The sequence below is a fragment of the Zalophus californianus genome, chromosome 3 (genome assembly GCF_009762305.2).
Source record: "Zalophus californianus isolate mZalCal1 chromosome 3, mZalCal1.pri.v2, whole genome shotgun sequence".
Taxonomy (NCBI): Eukaryota; Metazoa; Chordata; class Mammalia; order Carnivora; family Otariidae; genus Zalophus; species Zalophus californianus.
Genome location: NC_045597.1, coordinates 69,812,661 through 69,837,962, shown reverse-complemented (window position 1 = coordinate 69,837,962; position 25,302 = coordinate 69,812,661). Strand labels below are relative to the sequence as shown.

The following is a 25,302-nucleotide window of genomic DNA, read 5'->3' as shown; positions in this document are numbered from 1 at the left end:
CAGGAGCTGCAGGTTTGGAAGGGCCAGTTTTGTGCTGAGAGTCACCAAGAAATGTTTGGTATGCAATTGACTATACAGATCTAGAACACTGTGGAGAAGTTTGGGATGGGTATGCATTTTAGACTTCATGGTCCAGAGATGAAAGTTGCAATTGGAGGTGAGAATGATGAGTGCCACCACTGCTCCTGCCATCTCAGGTTTATAATAGTCACTTGCCAACTTCCTTGTAGCAAGCACACTTCTGAGATTACACTGCCTGGTATTTGAACAAGAATGTTCAAAAGCTTTATTCTTTTATGAATGCAAATTTCAGTTCGATCCCATAAACAGAAGATAAAAATACGGACCATCAGTCCTTCCCCACATAGACTATGTGGATGTGTCAGGAAGTAGTGTAGAGAGCGAGACTTGTTTATGTTTTGCCTTCTCCCCAAAGAGCTCCACAACAAGCCCAGAGAAATGTGCCCTTAAGCCCTACCTTAATTTGAGAAAAAGCCAGGCAGTTACACCAGCATTTTGCTGAGACTTGCAAAATTGAACAAGGAGGAATGCAAGCAAAAATGAAGCTGGATTTCAAGCCAGTAAGAACTGGTTCTAGAGCTTATTTAAAAAGGTTCAGTCTGCATGCCATTCAAAACTTGTGTTAAGAGTCTGCTTCAGCAAATCCCTGCATCACAGATTCCGGAATACATAAAGATGATTCGGGGAAGGGTTACTTACTGGAGCGAGCGGGTTTTTTTCTCTTTTTACATTTTGTTCGGGACTACTAAATTGTTTGGAAAAGTTGGAGCCGGTTTTTCAATACAGATTTTTTTTAAAGTAGGTGTCTTCCGTATGTCTCCTTGGTCGTGGTGTTTAAAAAGCATATACTAATACTATCTTTTGGTTTTTCCATCAGTCTCCTATAGGCTAGGAATCCCCGATCTTGTTTTTCTAATGTCTGTGCTTTTGTATGATGTAATGTGCTGGTGTGGGTAAGAGACTGCAGTACTTGCTGTTTTATGGACAGTGGGTGTTACGTCACATCTTAGTGCCTTTGTACAGCTTCTCCTCACCTGCTTTGTGAACTCACCCTTCCTCTGAAAACCCTTCCCTTCCCATCTCCCTCTCCATCAGGAAGAGTTGACTAAGTAGCTTGTTTGTGTCACCTCTGCACAGAGTGCTCACTCTGTTGAAATAACTAGCTTGTTATAGTTTTGCTTCCTTCCTAGATTGAGAGGTTCTTGAGAGCAGACATTGGATTTAGCATAGTGCCAGACACATAATAGATGCTCAATAAATGGGCATGCCAAAGAGAAGCGTCAAGAGAAGAAGGGAGGAAAATAGACTTTCAAAGAATCCATGAAGAATCTGAGCAGAAAAGACCTGAGACGTAGGAGGAAAAATAAAAGATAATGCAATGGAAGCCAAGGGAGCAATTTTTTTTTTAGAGGGGGGAAGGGGCAGAGGGAGCTAGCGAGAGAGAGAATCTCAAGCAGGTTCCATGCCTAGTGCAAAGTCCAAAGCAGGGGTGGATCCTACGACCCTGAGTTCATGACCTGAGCTGAAATCAAGAGCCAGACACCCAGGGACACCTGGGTAGCTCAGTCAGTTAAGTGTCTACCTTCGGCTCAGGTTGTGATCTCAGGGTCCTGGGATCGAGCCCCACTCAGGCTCCCTGCTCTGCAGGGAGGCTGCTTCTCCCTCTGCCTCTCTTGCTCCCCCCCCCACCCCCGTCTCTCATGAATAAATAAATAAATAAATCTTTTAAAAATAAAAATTAAAAAAAAAAAAGAGACACCCAATTGACTGAACCACCCAGGTGCTCTGCAAAAGAGCAAAGAATTTTAAGAGGCAAGGCTGGTCATCAGTTTTAATTGTTCTCGAGAACCAATGAGATAAGTACTGAAAATCTTCATTGTATTTTTTAGGAACTGAGAAAAGATTTCCTCAGGCATAATCACACCTTAGATAATACTGCAGGTGTTGTTACCAACACCAAGCAAAGGTGCGTTGGCAAAAGAGGTGGCCATTGACTTCTTAGAGAGAGGCATCAGTGGAGTTCCTTGACTTGGTGATATGCGTCATATCACAGTGCTGTACAATTATTTTTTCCCGGTGGCAAACCCACTGGATAATGGGTCCTCTCAGTTTAAAAACTGAATAGAGATTCAAAAATAAGAAATATTTGTAGAATATTCAGTACAACCAATTCAGATTGAGATTTGAAAGATAATTTGGTGAATCCTCACCAGCCTAAAATCTTCTTGATGGATCATTTCTTGGAAGGTGATAACGAGAAGGATGGTTAGTTGTCAGATCGCACAGTTCTAAACCTGCAGCTTCTTCACAAAAAAAGCAAAATGACTCAGTAACGCTATTTAAAACGTACCAAAATTCACAAGGAAATCATGGCTGCAAAGTGAAGAAATGTCTTTCAACGGAATATTTGAACATTCTGAGACAGGGAAGATAATACCTTACCAGAAAGGATAAAAGGTTCATGAGATGGTAACATCATTTAATGTAAAAGACACAACTTCTGGAAGGATAAGAAGCTAGGATAATTCAAAAGAGATTAACATATTGGATTTTTCTGGAGAATAGAGACCTTCAAAACAATAGTCAATACAAAGTGTAGGAATAGAGAATATCCATCATATATTTTAAGTTACTTAAATTATGCTGTAAGTTTTGAGATTCCTCTGAGGCCAGAGCCCAATATCATCATTCTTTCGGCTGCCTTAAAAAAAAGAAGAAGGGACGGAAAGGGACGGGATGGGAAGGGACGGGATGGGAAAGGAAGGGAAGGGAAGGGAAGAGAAGGGAAGGGAAGGGAAGGAATGGAATTCCACTTTTGGCTGTTACCATGAAGCAGGGGGAGGTGTGGACTTAACATTACAATCTCTGAATGTTCTCATGTAGACCAAACCAAGCTACATTTTCTGTGGTTGATTATCATTTGTTTTGGCAGCCAATTTAAATATTTTGAAAGGAAAGTTTACTTTTTTCATGTGTGCAGATTTAATACTACTTTTAAATAAATATTGTGCTTTGTTTTCACTGCCCTAAAATTTTAATAATAGCAGATTCAAGCTGTTTCCACTTTTCTCTTTAAGGAAATATACTGAAGGAGCTAGAATCATATCTGCTTATATTCCCTGTGAGGGGAGAATGAGTTGGGCAGGAAAGGGATTAATTTGAACATATCAGGAACCCTCCAGCCCCCTCCTACATCATTTAAGGATTAGGGCTACCTCTATAATAGGGTAGGGTTTTTTTCTAATTATAGAATAAATCTCAGGAAAATACCATAATTACATGCATTTTAATATGAAGAGCCTGAACATGGGTACTTTATTATTAAAGCAAAACTCTGAATTATTCTGCTTTTTCTCACTTTCTCACTTTCATCTCATAAACCTTCAGACCTACTGACAGCTCAGTGACGAGGGACAAGCCTCGGCAGTTTAGCTGGACCACTCCTCAATCATATAGTTGATGCAAAAGGAATCTGCTTAAAACCAAGAATTATTTTAGGAAGAAAGAGAAAGACCTTTCGATTCCTTTTAGATTTCAGATACACTTAATAAAGCAGCACGGTGTTGTAATGTAAAGCATGGACTTGAACAGGAGCTTTGGAGCCAGATAAAACACCTATGCGCAAATCTTCCCTTCCCCAATTCCTAGACATTTGATTCAGTGCCTCAGTTCGATCAGCTATAGAACAGGGTGATTAGGAAGAATCAATGAGATAGTGCATGTCGAAGGCTTAAGCAAGGAACCTAGCTGGTATTAAGCATGCAATAAACAACAGCGTATGTACTTAAATCTATGCTTCCAGCCAGCCCCTTAAAGACAAAGGCAAAATTATACGTGCACACCACGCAGGTATATCTGTTGCACACTGTGTAACAATAACACCCTTTCTCGGAAACTCCCATCTCACCTCACACGCACTTTTTTTTTATTGTGTTATGTTAATCACCATACATTGCATCATTAGTTTTTGATGTAGTGTTCCATGATTCATTGTTTGTGTATAACACCCAGTGTTCCATGCAGTACGTGCCCTCTTTAATACCCATCACCAGGCTAACCCATCCCCCCACGCCCCTCCCCTCTAGAACCCTCAGTTTGTTTCTCAGAGTCCATAGTCTCTCATGGGAACAATCACATGCACTTTTTGTTAGGCTCATTACGAAACCGTGAATTAGGTAAGAAACAGTCACTGAATAGCTCAAACTCCTGCTTGTCTATTGCTGTATTTCTCCCTGTTAGCATCCAACATTTGTGCCCTAGGACTCTACCCTGCTGTGTATTTGAAACTTCAGTGCTGGGCTTGAGATTGTTTTTTCTGTTATTAAATCATTATCTCAAAGTTTAAAAAATACTTTTTACTTCTTTACTAGAAAAAAAATGTATTTTCATTAAGCTGAGGGAGATTCAAGCAGTCTCATGGGCTTTTAAAAATGGTTTGGTACAAACCACTCATTGTTTTGAAGTTAATGATACATTGCTACCTGATAAAATAGTTTCTAAGTCCTGTGAGGGAAGTGGTGTAGGTGTTTCTCAGAATTAGTAAAATAACCTGATAACCTAAAGTGTAAATACAATTGCTGGGTTATAATTACATGTATAATTGCTGGATTATAATGGCACCCCTGATCTGGATCTAATTGTTAAAAAACAATGCTTTTCTCTTCAGAAAATCTTTTGTGGTTTGAAGACCTGTTGTCAAAAGGGCATAAAGAGAATAGAGAGGGAAACTTCTCTTAGCGTGGAGGTGTATGCTTAACTAGGTAAAGACACCCAAATCCCGAATTTTAACAAATAGTAAAACCTACTTGGCATCCAGGAAACCAAAGTAAATAGTGATTTCTAAACAACCCCGAAATCCTTCGTAATGTTATGTATGTACCGATTCCTAGCACTGGGAAGAGAAAAGGCAGATCTTATCTTCTGACCCCCCCCCCCCGCCCCCGCCACTGCAGTCAGAACAGAAGAGAGGTGTGAGTGTGAGAGTGTGTGTTGGAGGGAGCGGGGAGGCTGAAGGAGGACGGGAGAAAGGGACGACACAGAGGGCACAGCCCTGGGGCATGGCTGGAGAGGTTATGATTTCTGCGCAGTCAGTTAAAGAAAAGAGTGCAGAACATTTCCACATAGATAGAGCAAGGAGGAAGGGAACAAAGGACACAAAAATGCAAAATCCAGAAGAGATAGAAAGCCAATATATAAGAGGTCAAATCCTGGTTTTGCTCAGACCACCAACCCAGCTGACCGCGATAGCTGAAAGCAAGGCAGAGACCTGCAAGGATAACATTTACTTTTTATCTGTTGAGTGGAGGCCGTCATGACTTCTACCAGCGCAGCGTGTTTGCTAGACCTCTGACTTTGCAGCCAGACTGCAGAACTTTTGGAGCAGTCATCTGCCAGGTAGAGCACAGACAGGATGGAAGGGCGGGTCGGGGAGCGGTGCTGGGTTCCCGGCACTACTGTTCTGCTCCATACACACCCCCAGCGGGTTCCTTCCTGATCATCACCAACTATCTCTCATCTCCTTCTTGCAGCCAACTTCCACTTGGCTGCCTGCCAGATGAGGAATTTCATAAAGACGGATGTTTGTTCTGTCTATGTGGCTTGAAACAAAAGGGTACGAGGGAATGTAAAAATGTTTCCCCAAAACTTGTAAAAAATATCTGTAAGAGTGTGAGAAGTAATGAGAAAAATAAGACTTGCAATTTGCGTGGGTATTTCTTCTTAAGTAGTAAGTCATGTTTACTTTATGGCATTGTCCCCACAGAAATGCCACACAGCCACCTTCACACTTTGTTAGGACCATCTGCAGGAGCATGGGCCAGGGTGCCCGCGTCTGCTCAAACTCCCCGCTCTTCTGCACCTAATGATTTTTGGGGGGATCTCTCCTCCCCCGTGCTATTAACTGTCGAAAGGAGGGGCCACTTAGTAATTCTACACCTGTTTGAGTCCACGCCTATCAACTTGCTAAGCTTCCCAAACAAGTGCAGGGTAAAGCACGAGAACATCCGCATCTGGGGCTGAGGCAGCAGTGGCTGCTGCGGCTTGGGGTTAGGCTTTTTAGATTTTTGTTCAGAGTCTCGAATGTATCTCCTACAATGGCAGTTGATGACAGCAATTTATATTCCAGAACGAAGAACAAACTAAATTCGTCTCAAAATGATTATAAATCGTCAAGACGGAGTAGCCTGCCGCCTGAACTACTCATAGGAAATGACATTAGAGGGAGACTTCAAAGAAACTTGAAAAATTTGGAACCCATTCACCTGAGGCGCCCAAAAAAGAGACCGTCCATATTTCCAGGTAGGAATTGTTTAAGTTTATACCTGCCAGTAGGGAAAAAAAAGACTGTATTTCAGTTATTATGATCAGATGTGTTACATTTAAAATTAACTTGGGACATTTGAGAGCTTAAAGTCACCAGATAAACCTGTTTGAATGTAAAAAATAAAATGATTCCTCAATCTGAAAGAACCCCCATCTTCTTCCTTTTCTTTTCTTTGTTTATTGTAACATCTTTCAGGATTTATAAATAGGCGGCTGTTTTATTACTTGTCAGTTGCAGCCGGATCAAGGAACTGCTTTGCTTGCAATCTGGAAGAATTCCATGCTGCATTTCACTTTCTGGCGTATTTTCTTTATTTTGCAAGATTAGTGGATTGTTGAGTGAAGCTGATGTTTGTGTGCACCAGAAATTAATACCATTAAATACTCAAATGCATGCTTCAAATTCCTGTCTTGCATCAGAGCCTAAAACCATTTGTAGTAAAGGGTTCAATTAAACAATGTGGATGGTGAGATGCATTACAGCACAGAAGACTCACGGATTTCAGTCTGGATGAAGGGACTCTGATGTCTGCCTCAGGTATCCATGCCTGGATACTACAGATGTGTAGATCATTTGATGCCTGTGACAGTGACCCCAAACTGAGGTATTACTGGAGAGTGATCACTGGAGAGTCTGAATTATTTAGTCAACTTGATTTCAATGCTTATTTGCATTGGAATTTCCTGGAGAACCTAGAAATGGCCTTTTTTGTTGTGATTGATCTATTGGGAGTCTTTACAGAGGATAAATTAGACCCAACTGCCAAGGACCAACTCTGTGATGCTAGAAAACAAAACAAAACAAATAATAATTCAATCAGGTTTTAGTTCATAAAAATGGAATTGACTTCCTCTAACAGCCGAGTTATTATCCTGCTTTAGGAAGTAGCTAGGAGATGATTTAGAAGCACCGGGACTCAAGGCCACAAGCTGAAAATTACATTTCTTAAGGAAGCTGCTGTTTTCATGAATTTCTTCTCGGTTCAGTGGTGTGGCTCTGGTGTCAAACTCTGCTGCAGAAGAAGGTGAAGCCCAGACTAGAATGGGCCAGAAGGGTGAGTGTTGTAGCACAAAGGAAGGGATAATGTGAAAAATGCCATAAGGACCAGCACAGGGGTGTCTGATGTGTCTAGAAAAATAGCCACTTTCTGCCTGTTCTCTTTGATCTGAAGGCACTGAGGATCCCGGGCCGGCTTTGTTATCCTGAAGCGGACTCACAGGGAGCACTTTCTGTTGGGTTGGTTTGCTAGCACTTCTTCAGGAATGTTCTCCCAGACCTTTTCCTCACCTTCTGCCTTTTGTTCTCTTTGGTTTAACATCACCAGGATCCATTTATGTTAGGATGCACCCTGCCTTCCTCCGCCACCACCCGCGGTTACTTCGTGAAGGCCTCTGCTTCTTTCCAAACAGCCAGACCCCAGGGCCCCTCACCTCTTTCCACCATGATTCCCATTCATCTTCTCTTTCTATGAGGTCATCTCACTCTGGGCTGTGAGCTACAGCTGCACAACTGTGGGAAGAGTGAGCTAAGAAGACTCTTAGCTTGGACTTCACACAGGTTATCCTTTCTGGGATCTTGAATTGTCATGATTAACAACAGGGTGGTGTTGTGAAAAGGGCACCGCATGGAGGGGAGCTGAGTTCTAGTCTAGACCGTGTCCCTCAGTGGTTCTGTGTTCTCTGAGCCACCCCCCTGACCCTATGGCCTTCAAGTACATTATTTGTGTCTGCCCCCCTTCCCTCTTTGGGGACCATGGCAGGAGATAGGCTCTTCTCTTCTTCCAGCATTTCACTCAGGGTCTTCAACTGACAGGTGAGAAAGTTACCTGGACAAAGTCTGGATAATACTGGCTACTTGATTTCTACATCCCTCTTTAATTAAACCACGACTTCATTGTCACACAGGTTGTCCTAACTTCTCTTTGCAATGGATAACTGCACATCCCAGCAACACTCCTAAGCATCACCTGAAAACAGAAATGTACATGGATTGTGATGACTATTCCCCTCTATGGCTATGTAGCTGCACATCATGAGCTGATAAGATGTATGTGGGACCTGAGAGTCAGAGAAACTAAGATGCATCTCAGAATTAGCAACTGGCAAAACTAGGTCTCAGACCTGGGTATTTTGACTCCAGTGTTGAAGCTGTTTCTGCTCGAATATGCTGCACTCCGTTGTCAACTGTTGTTGCCATTTGTCTGATGGGATTCAAGACTAGAAGACATGTCAGCATGCCACTGTGCATTCACTCTGACCCTTATGAATGCACAGACGTACATACCCTCCATCTCAGGTCTCGTGTGCTCAGTCCTGTGCTGTAACTGTTGACCGATTGGTTGATCGGTTTATCCATTCATTCATAAACTATTTGTTTAGTTCTCGCCCTGTGTTAGGAATAGACCTTCAAGAATCTAACTGCATATCACCCTTCTCTTCTGTCACCCATCTTTCCTCTAAGGGCCTTCTCACACTGCAGAGAGTCATCCCCCCAAGATGTAAGTCTGGTTGTTTCATTCCCTTGATTAGAATTCTTCAGTGGTTATCACTGTTCATAGGATAAAGTCCAAACTCCTTCATGTGAAGTATAAGAGACTGCATAATCTGACCACAGCTTCCCTCCTCAGCTTCTCTCTTGGCATACCTACCTCTTGCATCTCAGCCAGCTCAGCCAACTTCCAACTGCCATGACCCATCATGTTTCCTCTTCTAGAATACCCTACCTGCATAGTTTCACCTAATTCCCACATTAGCTTTAGGTGTCAGCTTGACATCCCTTCTTCTAGGAAGTTTTCCTTCCCCCACCTGGGTTGGGTCCACTCTGTGTCCTTCTCCTCCTCATAACACCTGGACTTTTCCCTAGCACAACACGTATCACACCATATTGTAATTGTCTGTTTACTTGTCTGTATCTCCTACTAACCCATGAGCCATGGGCCATATCAGTCTCATTTACCATTGTATCCCTAGTACCTGTCACAATGCCTGACACATACTATGTGCTCAATAAATATTTATTCAATTGATTCAAAATGCACTGCACTGAATTAACTCTTGGCATACCTTGTTTTCTCTGTCTTCTTCCAGACTCTCTTCATGCCATTCTCCCTTACCTCCCAGCACATACACACACATACACACACACACACACACACACACACACGCGCGCGCATGCGCTCACACACTCTTACATTCCAGTTATGCCCTGTATTTCATTCTCCACCTGGGCTTCAAGGTCCAGTTAAAATCTTCTATCTTCATCTTCTGCAATCACCTGCCTTTCTTCCTCTGACCGCTTTGAGTTCTCTGTTATGCTTACCACTTTCTCGACCTCAGTACTGCATAACTGCTGTGAAAAAAAAAAAAAAAAGAATACTTCCTGGCATTGTGTTCAGTTGTCTTAGGTTGTGAATGGGTTCAGTGGTCACTTTGTCACTTTGTGGCAACTGTTAAATTTTTGTTTGGATACAAACTCTTGGAAAACAGGGACTGTATCTTATAAGCCCTTGCATGACCCACTTGTCCAGGAGAGGGAATTGCACATAGTAGGTGTTCAGTCAACATCTGGTGGTTAATTAACTACTTTGCCACGAAACTGCATCCATTCTGTAAGGCCTGAGTCTAGCTCCAGGAAAGCGCTAGTTGGCAGATAGAGACTGTCACAGGGGAAGGTCTTTATACTGCCTTTCATCATTTTAAGAACTCCTGGTAGGGGAAAAATGCAGGTGTCTCTTGTCTCGGTGTGTAATTCATTCATTGAAACATGTGTGAGGACTCTGCTCAACACCACGAACTATTCTAGACCTTGGGGAGATAGCAGAAAATACTAGTTTCTGGTCTAGGCAGATGGGAAAGAATTTTCCTAGCTGGGTGCCTTGCATGTTGCACAGCTCAGTAAATGACTCTTGAATAAAGGGACTCAAAGCACTGAATCTTTAAAAGAAAACAATACACTTAAAAATCATATTTACACACAAACATTAAGTACTAACCATTTTTGCCCTTAAAGGAGCCTCAGCAATAGAATGCTAGCTCAAGCTGAAGTTCTGCAATTTCACCGGGGTCTGCCCAGACCCAGTGTCAAGAGTGTGTGTCTCTAGCAAGCCCCAGCCTGGTCTCCCCCTCCTCCTGCAAGAACTCCAGCGGCTCTATAGCAGTGGGCTTCAGCTCAGTGAAAGAAAGGGGAGAGAGACAGAAGTGGTCCTAACATATAGCATACACACAAGCATGTCAAATTAAAATGAGCATCTGCGTCTACACCTGGAAGCCAGTGGGGCCCAGGTGCCAGGTGTAATGGGCTGTTCCCTCAGCATTCTTAAGCAAACAAGTTGGTCTGTATAATCAGCTAGTTCTTAAAATATCTTACTGATTTTTACAATCATCCGCTGTGAAAAGCAAGTGCTCATCTGCTTGGAGGAAACAGGCGGTTCCACGAACTTCCGTGTTGCTTAGTCAGAGGACAAGCGTGGTGAGCACTACTCACAGCCAGAGGAGTAGGGGACTCTGGCCAGCATTCACAAGGCAGATACAAATCTTGAGTCTCATTTTTAGCTCAATTCCATTCAAAAGGCATGTATTTTTTTTTAAAATCCACAATTTAAAAAAAAAAGAAGTCATTCAAAATCATAGTAGTTTTATAATCAGAGATTTTGAACATTTCTAAAGGAAAACCGCTTTTCTCATTTCCTTGACATGCGTAGGTTTCTATTGGAAACACAAGGTAGCCATTAGAACGATGGCACGGGGATGTGTTCCGGCCTCCCTTCGGGCGGCCAGAAGGAGACTGTGGGGATGGGCATTTTGATTCGGGTCCCTTACTTATCACAGGCACAGTAAAAGACACTGTCGGTAAGCATGCCTCCTCAAGTATTGTGTTCTCTGTTAGAGTTCTGTCCCTCCGGAACCCTGCTGAATAGTACTAGCATTTGGTGACATTTCAGCAGGGCCTCCAAGGGAGGGGGCTTCTTAGAGATGTGCTATAAAAAAACTGCATCCTGGGATCGTGTTCCGTTGTCGTCGGCTGTGAATAGGTTCAGTGGCTCTGCTTGGTAAGGACAGGAAGCATACTTCATACACTCCAGTATTCCCCATGACACCCACCAGCACGCGTTGCGTATTAAGTGTGTAAGAGGTGGTGAAATAGTCCAGCGAGGTGGAAGACGTGTGATAATAAATGTGTCCCGACCCCCCTGTGGGCTGCACCCCAGCCCACCTGGTCCTGTAACTTCCTCTAGAAGCTCCTACCAGAGCAGAGTGTGCTCAGGGCCCAAAGCAGAGGGAGTCTCAAAAGCAAGAGTTTGGGGGCACCTGGGTGGCTCAGTCAGTGGGGCATCTACCTTTGGCTGGGCTCATGATCTCAGGGTCCTGGGATCGAATCCCGGGTAGGGTTCCCTGCTCAGAGGGGAGCCTGCTTCTCCCTTTGCTCCTCTCCCTCTGATACCTTCCTCGCTCATGCTCTCTCTGTCTCTCTAATGGATGACTAAAATCTTTAAAAAAAAGAAAGCAAGAGTTGGAACTTCTATTTTAGTCAAAGAATTTCACAAAGTAAACATCTGCCTCACAGCTGGGTTCAAGTTCGGATCCTCCCCCTTGCTAAATGAGTGAAGTCACTTGATCTCTCAGAACTTATTTCCTTCTTTGAAATGGAAATGAAAACACCAGTTTCACAGGTTGCCTTAAACTCCAGTGAGATAAGGCATGACTATAAAATGATACACAATTGCAATTGCCGGTAGGCTCTTATTCTTTGGTGGTAGTAAAAGTATGGTTCTTCATAATTAGTGCTTTTCCTGTTACTAAGTGGGTAGTAGGGTATGATTGTAACACTTTTGCAAATCTTCATGGTTGGCAAGTTCTGCAGAGTTGTTAATCAGACCCTCTGCTAAGGTAAATCCTATATAATGAGACACTAGTAAAAGACCCATTAATTTTACATTTTTCATAAAAACAGGAGGATATGGAAACTCTTCTTTGTGATTCAACATCCATGTATTTTCTTACCAGCAATCATTAAACTTGAATGTACTGTCATGTAAAGGCTCTGAAAATTGTTTGAGATTAGAAACATCAATGTCTGGGTTTTACAAACTTACTTGTAGCCCTGTGGTGTTTAATATTTTTTCCTAATTTTGCCAGTGTAAGGCCTTGCTTTTGGAAACTCAGCCCCTAAGCTCTTTTATGAACTAAAATTTGGAATAGGAAGGTAATTGGTGTGCACTTGTGATTTTAAAAAATTGCTTCTATATAAGATTGTAAATGAATTCACGACTTGAAATTAATCTTTTTAAATATTAGGTTTAGACTTCAAAAATTTTTGAATGTCAGCATTTAACACTTTGACTTAAAGTATTTAACAATATTTATGGCATTTCTTACTAAAAACTACTGGTGCAACAAAAACAGGTAGCCTGTTTACCTAAATAATCAAATTTATTTATTGGATAAGTTATTCCAGGGGATGAAGTTTTATTCTTGTTTTCCTTTGTTATATTTTCTAGAAAGAAACAAAACAGAAACCTCTAATAAGTTTATGAGTAGTAAACCAGTTACTTTTAAGGAAAACAAAAATGCTGATGCTGTAATATTTATATGTGTGATTTATAAGCAAGGGGAAATATGTTTTACCTTTATGCAGGGACCGATGGGGCACTCGGCATAAGGAGAAGGCATTAGATTTATACTGCCGCGTCAGGCTTTTCTCCCTGTCGTAAAAAAGAATAAAAAATAAAAATACAGGTTTCTGAATTCAGGATTTACTATATAAGTATATGGAAAAGTGGCTTAAACACTTCTGTTCTAAAACCAGTTCCTTTCCATTTGTTGATCTACAGCAAATGTGTAACTTCGCAGATTTAAGCGTTCCCATACACTTCCCCCCCATTTTTGAATAATGCTCTAAATATGCATTCACATCTAGACTAATGAAAAGATTACAAATGCTTACATCCATGTAAGTTGGTGTTGACTCAATATACTTCAGTGGTGATTTTTAAGCATTTTTATCTGTTTGCATAAATAATGTATTTTGTGTTTGTTTTTTGTTTTGTTTTGTTTTTCCTGTAAATGACTTTTTTTTATTATGTTCAGTTAGCCACCGTATAGTACATCATTAGTTTTTGATGTGGTGTTCGATGATTCATTAGCTGCATATAACACCCAGTGCTCATCACAACACGTGCCCTCCTTAATACCCATTACCTTGTTTTGATGAGCACTTTATCTGAAACTAATGATATACTATTTGTTGGCTAATTGAATTTAAATTTAAGAATAAATAAACAAACAAACAAATAAATAAATAAATAAGGTACTTTCAACAACTATTTAGGGTGGAAATGGCCCACCAGGTAGTCAGTTACATGAGAAACCACCACACCCCACATGCTTTTGCTCCAAATACTTTGGGACTATCTAACTATCATAAGTATGTTTGCCTTCAAAATTTAATTAGGATACCTCCTGGTTTTCTTTAAGATCTAGAAGGATATAGATTTGGGAGTAGGGGGTTACAAAATGAGATGAAATAGGTCATTATTTCCTGGTGGTGTGCTCATACAAACTCTCATGACAAGATGGCCTGCGTATTTTTCACTCATGATTTTAAAACCTTTCCATACCAAGTGGGTCATGAGTTTAACTTTTTTTGTGTGCTGAGCAGCTGATTGTCAGATGTACCTCTGAACATCCTGGAAACATCAGAGGTCCATCCAAATGGACCTCTGAATGTCCCAGCATCCAGATCCCAGAGACAGGAGGGCTGCGAAGGTGGTCATGAGATCAGATTCACCGATAGTGCATTTTTTTTTTTTAAGATTTTATTTATTTGAGAGAGAGAGAATGAGAGATAGAGAGCACGAGAGGGAAGAGGGTCAGAGGGAGAAACAGACTCCCTGCCGAGGAGGGAGCCCGATGTGGGACTCGATCCCGGGACTCCAGGATCATGACCTGAGCTGAAGGCAGTCGCTTAACCAACTGAGCCACCCACGCGCCCCCGATAGTGCATCTTCACTATCAAATGCCACACTTCTTTCCCCACCCTGACACTTAAGAAAGACTAAAGTCATCTTAATGGATAATCAATGCTAGATGGCATTTTTGAGTAATTATGGGCAAGAAAGACACAATTTCAAGAAACGTTCCTTAAGTATTGCAGTAGTGCTCAAGGGTCACTGGAAAATATACATGAGAAAGACTACAACATCTGTTCAACAAAAATCTAAACTCTCTTGCTAAGTGAATGTCTATTAGATGCAGAACGCTGTGCAAGGGGTGGATGATGGTTAAGACACTGATTTGTTCTCATATCTAATTTTTTGCTAAGAGAGCAGAGTGCATTAATTTGGGCACTCAAGCTTCTCCAGCAACCAATATTTAACCCTCTCTGTTGCCCCAGCTAATGGCCATACTGACACCACGTCATCTGGCACAGAACCCTAATTGGCGATGAAGCATCTCCCTACAGGATAGTCCCGGGGGACCTTAATTCTCCTCTTCCTCCTCCTCCTCAGAGTTTCTTTGCTGGGGCTTTGTTCCTTTTTGTAATTTGTGCCTTTTTTTCTGAGCTCTCTAAAAAAGAGCCAGGTGGGAAAGAGTCCTAAGGTGAAGATCTCTCCATGAGTCTCAACTCAGCAAGGCTTCCAGTCCTTTGAGGTATTTGGACTCCTGTATAACTAGAGGAATATTAACTTATCAATTTAGGGCAGAGTGGAGAGGTGCAGGCTACCCATCTCCAGGTCCTAATCTCTGCTCAGAATGATAGGATAAAACATTCTGCCACCTCTTGACCATTTTTTAAAATGGTAACAATGTGTAAGGGACTGAATGTTTGTGCCCCCTCCCTCAAATTCATATGTTGAAGCCATAATCCCCAGTTGATGGTATTTGGACATGAGGCTTTGGGAGGCAATTAAGCCATGAGAGTGGAACCTTTATGAACATGCTTAGTGCCCTTATAAGAAGAGATGCAAAAGAGATGATCACTCTCTGCCATGTGAGGACCCAGCAAGAAGGCAGCCATCTACAGGCCAGGAAGAAGGCCCTCACCAGACATCAAATCAGCCAGCACCTTGATCTTAGATTTCCAAGTCTCCAGAACTGTGAGAAATCAATGTTTGTTGTCTAAGCTACCCAGTCTATAGTAATTTGTTATACCAGCCTAAACTGGCTAAGCCTCAGTGCTTGTTAGAGGCAGCCAATTGGATGAATGAGAAACATTTAAGCCCTTAAGAATAAAAGCTTATAAACAATACAACTAATATTATAAAATACACAGAAACATCCAATGAATAAAAAGTTAATGAATATCATACATGATACTTAATGCTGCACAGAAATTGCATTATTCAGAAAGAGGGTCAACTACACCTACTGTACTTATTTCCTTTCGTTATGGAATTATATGCATCTTCTCAAAAGAAATATTGCCAAATATAATTACTTTTTAAAAAATTTTTATTGTTATGTTAATCACCATACATTACATCATTAGTTTTTGATGTAGTGTTCCATGATTCATTGTTTGTGTATAACACCCAGTACTCCACGCAGAATGTGCCCTCTTTAATACCCATCACCAGGCTAACACATCCCCCCACCCCCCTCCACTCTAGAACCCTCAGTTTGTTTTTCAGAGTCCATTGTCTCTCATGGTTCGTCTCCCCCTCCGACTTACTCCCCTTCATTCTTCCCCTCCTGCTATCTTCTTCTTCTTTTTCTTTTTTCTTAACATATGTTGCATTATTTGTTTCAGAAGTATAGATCTGTGATTCAACAGTCTCACACACTTCACAGCGCTCACCATAGCACATACCCTCCCCAATGTCTATCACCCAGCCACCCCATCCCTCCCACCCCCCACCACTCCAGCAACCCTCAGTTTGTTTCCTGAGATTAAGAATTCCTCATATCAGTGAGGTCATATGATACATATCTTTCTCTGATTGACTTATGTCACTCAGCATAACACCCTCCAGTTCCATCCACGTCGTTGCAAATGGCAAGATCTCATTCCTTTTTATGGCTGCATAATATTCCCTTGTGTATATACACCACTTCTTCTTTATCCATTCATCTGTCGATGGACATCTTGGCTCTTTCCACAGTTTGGCTATTGTGGACATTGCTGCTATAAACATTGGGGTGCACGTACCCCCTCGGATCCCTACATTTGTATCTTTGTGGTAAATACCCAGTAGTGCAATTGCTGGATCGAATGGTAGCTCTATTTTCAACTGTTTGAGGAACCTCCATACTGTTTTCCAGAGTGGTTACACCAGCTTGCATTCCCACCAACAGTGTAGGAGGGTTCCCCTTTCTCCGCATCCCCGCCAACATCTGTCGTTTCCTGACTTGTTAATTTTACCTATTCTGACTGGTGTGAGGTGCTATCTCATTGAGGTTTTGATTTGGATTTCCCTGATGCTGAGCGATCTTGAGCACTTTTTCATGTGTCTGTTGGCCATTTGGATGTCTTCTTTGGAAAAATGTCTGTTCATGTCTTCTGCCCATTTCTTGATTGGATTATTTGTTCTTTGGGTGTTGAGTTTGATAAGTTATTTATAGATTTTGGATACTAGCCCTTTATCTGATATGTCATTTGCAAATATCTTCTCCCATTCTGTTGGTTGTCTTTTGGTTTTGTGGACTGTTTCTTTTGCTGTGCAAAAGCTTTTTATCTTGATGAAATCCCAATAGTTCATTTTTGCCCTTGCTTCCCTTGCCTTTGGCGATGTTTCTAGGAAGAAGTTGCTGCGGCTGAGGTTGAAGAGGTTGCTACCTGTGTTCTCCTTTACGATTTTGATGGACTCCTGTCTCACGTTTAGGTCTTTCAACCATTTGGAGTCTATTTTTGTGTGTGGTGTAAGGAAATGGTCCAGTTTCATTCTTCTGCATGTGGCTGTCCAATTTTCCCAACACCATTTGTTGAAGAGACAGTCTTTTTTCCATTGGACATTCTTTCCTGCTTTGTCAAAGATGAGTTGACCATGGAGTTGAGGGTCCATTTCTGGGCTCTCTATTCTGTTCCATTGATCTGTGTGTCTGTTTTTGTGCCAGTACCATACTGTCTTGATGATGACAGCTTTGTAATAGAGCTGGAAGTCCGGAATTGTGATGCCACCAGCTTTGCTTTTCTTTTTCAACATTCCTCTGGCTATTCGGGGTCTCTTCTGGTTCCATACAAATTTTAGGATTATTTGTTCCATTTCTTTGAAAAAAGTGGATGGTATTTTGATGGGAATTGCATTGAATGTGTAGATTGCTCTAGGTAGCATTGACATCTTCACAAAGTTTATTCTTCCAATCCATGAGCATGGAACGTTTTTCCATTTCTTTGTGTCTTCTTCAATTTCTTTCATGAGTATTTTATAGTTTTCTGAGTACAGATCCTTTGCCTCCTTGGTTAAATTTATTCCTAGGTATCTTATGGTTTTGGGTGCAATTGTAAATGGGATCGACTCCTTGATTTGTCTCTCTTCTGTCTTGTTGTTGGTGTATAGGAATGCCACTGATTTCTGTGCATTGATTTTATATCCTGCTACTTTACTGAATTCCTGTATGAGTTCTAGCAGTTTTGGGGTGGAGTCTTTTGGGTTTTCCACATACAGTATCATATCATCTGCAAAGAGTGAGAGTTTGACTTCCTCCTTGCCGATTTGGATGCCTTTGATTTCTTTTTGTTGTCTGCTGTGGCTAGGACTTCTAATATTATGTTGAATAGCAGTGGTGATAGTGGACATCCCTGCCGCATTCCTGACCTTAGGGGAAAAGCTTTCAGCTTTTCCCCATTGAGAATGATATTCGCTGTAGGTTTTTCATAGATGGCTTTTATGATATTGAGGTAGGTACCCTCTATCCCTATACTCTGAAGAGTTTTGATCAAGAAAGGATGCTGTACTTTGTCAAATGCTTTTTCTGCATCTACTGAGAGGATCATATAATTCTTGTTCTTTCTTTTGTTAATGTATTGTATCACGTTGATTGATTTGTGGATGTTGAACCAACCTTGCAGCCCAGGGATAAATCCCACTTGGTCATAGTGAATAATCCTTTTAATGTACTGTTGGATCCTATTGGCTAGTATTTTGGTGAGAATTTTTGCAGCCATGTTCATCAAGGATATTGGTCTGTAATTCTCCTTTTTGATGGGGTCTTTGTCTGGTTTTGGGATCAAGGTAATGCTGGCCTCATAAAATGAGTTTGTAAGTTTTCCTTCCATTTCTATTTTTTGGAACAGTTTCAGGAGAATAGGTATTAATTCTTCTTTAAATGTCTGATAGAATTCCCCTGGGAAGCCATCTGGCCCTGGGCTTTTGTTTGTTGGGAGATTTTTGATGACTGCTTCAATTTCCTTAGTGGTTATAGGTTTGTTCAGGTTTTCTATTTTTCCTGGTTCAATTTTGGTAGTTGATACATCTCTAGGAATGCACCGATTTCTTCCAGGTTATCTAATTTCCTGGCATAGAGTTGCTCATAATATGTTCTTATAATTGTTTGTATTTCTTTGGTGTTGGTTGTGATCTCTCCTCTTTCATTCATGATTTCATTGATTTGGGTCCTTTCTCTTTTCTTTTTGATACATCTGGCCAGGGGTTTATCAATCTTGTTAATTCTTTCAAAGAACCAGCTCCTAGTTTTGTTGATCTGTTCTACTGTTCTTTTGGTTTCAATTTCATTGATTTCTGCTCTGATCTTTATTATTTCTCTTCTCCTGCTGGGTTTAGGCTTTATTTGCTGTTTTTTCTCCAGCTCCTTTAGGTATAGGGTTAGGTTGTGTATTTGAGACCTTTCTTGTTTCTTGAGAAAGGCTTGTATTGCTATATACTTTCCTCTCAGGACAGCCTTTGCTGTATCCCAAAGATTTTGAACAGTTGTGTTTTCATTTTCATTGGTTTCCATGAATTTTTTTAATTCTTCTTTAATTTCCTGGTTGACCCATTCATTCTTTAGTAGGATGCTCTTTAGCCTCCATGTATTTGAGTTCTTTCCGACTTTCCTCTTGTGATTGAGTTCTAGTTTCAAAGCATTGTGGTCTGAAAATATGCAGGGAATAATCCCAATCTTTTGGTACTGGTTGAGACCTGATTTGTGAGCTAGGATGTGATCAATTCTGGAGAATGTTCCATGGGCACTAGAGAAGAATGTGTATTCTGTTGCTTTGGGATGGAACGTTCTGAATATGTCTGTGAAGTCCATTTGGTCCAGTGTGTCATTTAAAGTCTTTATTTCCTTGTTGATCTTTTGCTTAGATGATCTGTCCATTTCAGTCAGGGGGGTGTTAAAGTCCCCCACTATTATTGGATTGTTGTCAATGTGTTTCTTTGCTTTTGTTATTAATTGCCTTATATAATTGGCTGCTCACATGTTAGGGGCATAGATATTTACAATTGTTAGATCTTCTTGTTGGATAGACCCTTTAAGTAGGATATAGTGTCCTTCTTCATCTCTTATTACAATCTTTGTTTTAAAATCTAATTTGTCTGATATAAGGATTGCCACCCCAGCTTTCTTTTGGTGTCCATTAGCAGGGTAAATGGTTTTCCACCTCTTCACTTTCAATCTGGGGGTGTCTTTGGGTCTAAAATGAGTCTCTTGCAGACAGCATATCGATGGGTCTTGTTTTTTAATCCAATCTGATAGCCTGTGTCTTTTGATTGGGGCATTTAGCCCATTTACATTCAGGGTAACTATTGAAAGATATGAATTTAGTGACATTGTATTGCCTGTAAGGTGACTGTTACTGTATATTGTCTGTGATCCTTTCTGATCTATGCTGCTTTTAGGCTCTCTCTTTGCTTAAAGGACCCCTTTCAATATTTCTTGTAGGGCTGGTTTCGTGTTTGCAAATTCCTTTAGTTTTTGTTTGTCCTGGAAGCTTTTTAGCTCTCCTTCTGTTTTCAATGACAGCCTAGCTGGATATAGTATTCTTGGCTGCATATTTTTCTCGTTTAGTGCTCTGAAGATATCATGCCAGTCCTTTCTGGCCTGCCAGGTCTCTGTGGATAGGTCTGTTGCCAATCTAATATTTCTACCATTGTAGGTTACATATCTCTTCTCCTGAGCTGCTTTCAGGATTTTCTCTTTGTCTCTGAGACTCGTAAGTTTTACTATTAGATGTCGGGGTGTTGACCTATTTTTATTGATTTTGAGAGGGGTTCTCTGTGCCTCCTGGATTTTGATGCCTGTTTCCTTCCTCACATTAGGGAAGTTCTCTGCTATTATTTGCTCCAATATACCTTCTGCCCCTCTCTCTCTTTCTTCTTCTTCTGGGATCCCAATTATTCTAATGTTGTTTCATCTTATGGTATCGCTTATCTCTCGAATTCTGCCCTCGTGATCCTGTAGTTGTTTATCTCTCTTTTTCTCAGCCTCTTTATTTTCCATCATTTGGTCTTCTATATCGCTGATTCTCTCTTCTGCCTCATTTATCCTAGCAGTTAGTGTCCCCATTTTTGATTGCACCTCATTAATAGCCATTTTGATTTGACTTGGTTAGATTTTAGTTCTTTTATTTCTCCAGAAAGGGTTTCTCTAATAACTTCCACGCTTTTTTCAAGCCCAGCTAGTATCTTTAAAGTCATGATTCTGAACTCTAGGTCGGACATCGTACTAATGTCCATATTGAGTAGGTCCCTGGCTGATGGTACTACCTCTTGTTCTTTTTGCTGAGGTGATTTTTTTCATCTTGTCATTTTGTCCAGAGGAGAATAGATGAATGAGAGAACAAAATGCTAACAGGTTAACAACGTCCCCAGCAAATATACTCTATACAAATCAGAAAAGACCTGAAACCAGGAGAAAAGAAAGGGAAAGAAAGAAAAAAGAAAGAGAGAAAAAAAAGAAAAAGATAAAAACAAAAACAGAACAATACAGAAAAACAAAATATGATCAAATATGATCAGGCTAGTGCATAGATCAGTGTCTCACACTAGATTTTGAGCGTAGTTTCGTCTGTTAGAAAAAAGTGCCTCCTAAAATTTTAAAGGAAGAGACTTATATATGTACAAAATAAGGGTTGATACAATGAAGGGATGGAAGGTGACTGTAAAGATGAAAATTATAAAAGATATTATAAAAGGAATTGATAAGATAAGAAGTGGTTTGAAAAAAGATGATTTAAAAAAAAAGAAAAAGAAAAAAAAAGGGAGAGACTGTGATCAGGCAGGAGACTAGAACAAAGCCATACACTGGTGATTTAGGGTACGTTTTGATCTGTTAGAAGAAGCTGTATCTCAAAATTTTAAAGAGAGAACAACTTATATACTATACCAAAAATAAGGGTAACTACTATGAAGGGATAAAATATGACTTTAAAAATGAAAAATAAAAAATGTTTTTTTAAAAAAGGGATTGATAAGATGTTGGTTGAAAAAGGGAAAAAGAAAAAATTCAAAAAAAAAAACAGTTAAAAAAATTAACTTTGAAAAACTAATGAATCATGGTAAAAAGCCATGAATTCTATAAGCAGTATTCCACTAGCGCTGGAGTTCTCCCGTTCTCCTTGATCCGTAAACTTGGTCTTGGCTTGCTGGCTGTTCGTGCTGATCTTCTGGGGGAGGGTCCTGTTGCCGTCATTCCCAAATGTCTTTGCCAGAGGTAGAATTGCCCCGCCCTTGTCGGTCTGGGCTAAACAAGCTGCTCGGGTTTGCTCTCAGAATCTTTTGTTCCCTGCAAGCTCTCAGCACAGCTTTGGAGGACCAGGGTGAAAATGGTGGCCTCCCAATCTCCAACCAGAGGAGCCAAGAACTCGGGGTCCCGCTCCTCAGTGCGCCCACAGAGAAAAGCAGTCACTCCCATCTCCCCGGTCTCCGGCCGCACTCCGTGCTCACCCGGCCTGTGACCGAGCGTTTCTATCTCTGGCACCCGACCCCGTGTGGAGTCTCCAAACCCAGCAGATCCCTGCGGTGTGCTCCCGCACCGCTCCTCTAGGGGGAGGAAGGAGAGTCTCCCCAGCTCTGCCACTTGTTGGGTCCCTGCTGGAGGAGCAGTGGCCCGACTGGGCCGCGGATCACGGTTTATGGCCACCCCGAGCTGAGAGCCCGCGCCTCGGCTCCGTCTCTGCAGCTGCTTCCCTGCTCCAATACCTGGGAGCTCTGCCGCACTCAGGCACCCCCGGTCTTTCTGTGACCCCGAGGGTCCTGAGACCACACTGTCCTGCGAGGGTTCCACCCCCCACTTAGCCACTGCAGCGACGTCCCTCAGCGGAACCGACTTCTAAGAGTTCCGATTTTGTGCTCCGTGGCTCTATCACTTGCCAGAAGCGGCCCATGGAGGCCCCCTCCCCCGCGGTCTATGCTCCCGAATATCGCCTCGGATTCACTTCTCTGCACGTCCTACCTTCCAGTAAGTGGTCGCGTCTCTGTTCAGAGTTGTTGCTACTCTCTTCTTTGATCTCCTGTTGAGTTCCTAGGTGTTCAGAATGGTTTGATCCCTATTCAGCTGAATTCCTGAGACCAGAGAAATCCAGGTCTCCTACTCCTCTGCCATCTTGCTCCGCCCCCCCAAATTACTTTTAATAAAGATGTCACAAACTACTATCTAATTACTTAAATAGAAGGCAATTTATTTTTGGAAAATTGTAAACATCCCTAAGTTATGGTCTTGCATTGGCCTTAATTTCTGCTAAATTAGGGCTTTGTCATTTCAGATATACCCGTACTGTTCAGTCAGTCCTTCTTCAACAAAAATTAGGGGCCTAAAATCTGTATGCTTCACCAAGCTTAACTAATATCTATAATGATAGAAGCCATTTTATTGGCAATAAATCGGCTTCTGATTCCTACACCAAACACTCCCACGCACACAAACATGGATGGGCAGGAAGAAAGGAAGTGGTCCGGGATGATATTTTTCATAAACAACCTAAAATGAAAACACAAAGTCTGCATCAAGGCAGGGATGGTAGTGGGGGACGGAGATGCAGAAGAAATCCATCAGGAATTTGTCTAACGTGCTCAGCAGAGGGCACTTAAAAAGAAAAAAAAAAGGTGAAAAGAAAATAATGTGACATCCACATATACAGTCACTTCCCACAGCAGGGAATATGTGAGGTGGTTTTTATTTTGAAAATATCCCCGCTATGGACAGGGCAAGATGACTTGCAGGTATGAAACTGGGTTTGGTGTTGCCTCTGGGGAGTGGGGAAGCTCCCTAGATGTTACCTACATGCTTATAAGGAAGAGTAACAGGAGCATCATCATTGTTTATTTGGTAAGTAATGGTTCCCTCTTTAGAAGGGTTTTCTTAAAGTTTCCAAACACTGAACATAGTGATGAGTTAACACAGGGAATCAGGTGAGCTAGGGAGAATGAACTTTTCTGTTTCATCCTTTCCACCAAACAACAGCAAAGGATTATAAGCCAACAACCCAACCACTGCCTCTGGGGGATTTATGGGGATCAGTGGGGGGAGAAGGTGGAGGAGGAAGAGAGAGAAAGAAGCCCCCAAAGAGTTGATTGGCTTCTCCTTATTGTCACTCTCCTCCTTGAAAGGCTCCCTAGCTCAGTATGTACACTATAGCTTTAAAAAAACAATATTAGGAGCACCTGGGTGGCTCAGTTGGTTAAGCAACTGCCTTTGGCTCAGGTCATGATCCCAGAGTCCCAGGATCAAGTGCTGCATTGGGCTCCCTGCTCAGCAGGGAGTCTGCTTCTCCCTCTGACCCTACTCCCTTTTGTGCTCTCTCTCTTTCACTTTCTCTCTCTCTCTCAAATAAATAAAATAAAGTCTTTAAAAAATAAAAACAATATTAGGATCTAGCTTAATTGTTTTTGGGCAGCAAAGATACAAATTACTAATATATGAAATTTTGATTTCGGACAGAAGTATAGCATTGCATGTTGCTTTCATTATATTTGAAATACAATATGTACTTCAATCAAAAAAAGGAAATACATTCTGTAGGAGGAGGTGAAAAATCTACTCAAATATCCACTATATTCTTTTAGTAAATAGAGTGGTATAGTTTTGGTTTTGCTTCTTTAGAGTGTAAACTTTTAAGAAGAAGTTGTGCATAAAGTACAGATTAATCAGCCAACTGGGATTCTGCCCTTACCCAAGAATGTGTGTAGGCCCCTAATTTCTCATACTCTGCAGTTATAATCTTAAGGTACCATATTGATGCATGCTACTCATTCCTGAATGAGTGGTGTGCAACAGCTGTTTAAATGTGGCATAATAAGCTATTGCATATTTTAGGAATTAAAATAAAAGTTATAAAATTTCTGGGCCCTTGGGTGGTGCCCAGATTTCAGCTCAGGTCATGATCTCAACATGGTGAGATTGAGCCCAGTGTCAGGGCTCGGAGCTAGGCATGGAGCCTACTTAAGATTCTCTCTCCCTCCCTCCCCTCTGCCCCGACCCCGTCCCTCCATACCCAGCTCATGCACACACTCCTTCTCTCTCTCTTAAAAAAAAAAAAATGTATAAAATTTGAAATCAATGAATCTCATTCAAAGTGCCAAACACCCCTCCAATCAACTTTTAAGGAATGTAATTAGGTGCGAAGCATATCTCACTTGCAAAAATTTTTATTTCATTATTGGGAAAATAGGGAGATGTGTGCCGATTTTTAAGTCCTAGGAGTTCATCAATCCTAGATCTTGCTCACTCTGGACATCAGTGAGCTATTTCAGTTTGTCATCGTTGTTTTAACCAGTGATAGGGCATCTTGAAAACCTATGGCATTTCCTCAAAAGTTTAATTCTCTCCTAATTATTAACCTACTGATATGCCATTGAGTCCAGGGGGTTCACTATTTTTTCAGAGCTCAGACTAAAAAGTGCTTGGTAGTTGTGCTGTTGAAGAACCTAGACAAGAAAATAGCTCATTTGGTAGTTAGCACAGTAGAGAATTGGAGAATCATCGAATTTTGGACCTGAAGGAAGTCTTAGAATCTAATTCATTGCACTCATTTCACAGATGAAGAAATAACAGACCTACACAGACAGCTTACATTGGTGGTCT

At 41.3% G+C, this 25,302-nt stretch overlaps 1 protein-coding gene across 3 annotated transcripts in view; it reads left to right on the top strand.

Moving 5' to 3' along the window:
* Window positions 1–25,302, top strand: part of FRY (FRY microtubule binding protein) — a 447,087-nt gene that overhangs the window by 92,275 nt on the left and 329,510 nt on the right. For all 3 annotated transcript variants that reach the window (XM_027589569.2, XM_027589564.2, XM_027589566.2), the window contains exon 2: window positions 6,146–6,318. The gene's annotated coding sequence lies outside the window, so the exon portion shown is untranslated. The remainder of the gene's footprint in view (window positions 1–6,145; window positions 6,319–25,302) is intronic.